The sequence below is a fragment of the Triticum aestivum genome, chromosome 4D (assembly GCF_018294505.1).
Source record: "Triticum aestivum cultivar Chinese Spring chromosome 4D, IWGSC CS RefSeq v2.1, whole genome shotgun sequence".
NCBI lineage: Eukaryota > Viridiplantae > Streptophyta > Magnoliopsida > Poales > Poaceae > Triticum > Triticum aestivum.
In genome coordinates this window covers 289,065,499-289,066,105 of record NC_057805.1, presented here as the reverse complement: position 1 = coordinate 289,066,105, position 607 = coordinate 289,065,499, and positions in this window count along the sequence as shown.

The following is a 607-nucleotide window of genomic DNA, read 5'->3' as shown; positions in this document are numbered from 1 at the left end:
GCGCCGCCGCCATCGGATCCGAGTCGCCGCCGTTGGTTTTTTCGGTTTAGGTAAAAACCGATCGGTTTTTTAAAACCCTATATTAGTTTTTTTTTCTTTTTAGATCGGTTCGGTTTTCTCGGTTTAGTTTGTTTGAGAATGTTCATTCGTTCGTTGGTTCGTTCGTTTTAACGAACGAATTCGCCCGTTCGTCTCTGTTAGCGGACGTTCGTTCGATAGATTTTTATTTTTCTGTTTATTTTCTGCTAGGGACCTACCCGCGATTATTTTTATCACAGATTAGCCCCTGATCTTCAAACCCTCGCCGTTTCTAAACCGTTTGTCCAAATCCAGTGAAACCAACGCCAAAATCTTCGTCTCGAGCCTCTCTTTCTATTTAATCAACTTGAACAAGGTTTTGACAATTTAAAATTTGGTTTCAGGCATATTTGAATTCGAGGTTCTTTTGACCGTAGTTTCAGTTCCGTAGCTCCGATTCGATTGATTCTTTTTGCAAATTGAATCTCTTTAGTTGAACTTTCAAATTGGATCTTCTTATTTGAGTTTTACCCTTGCATCTATGCTTGAATGCTTATGTATGCTATTGTTTGTTTGTGATAGAATTCCC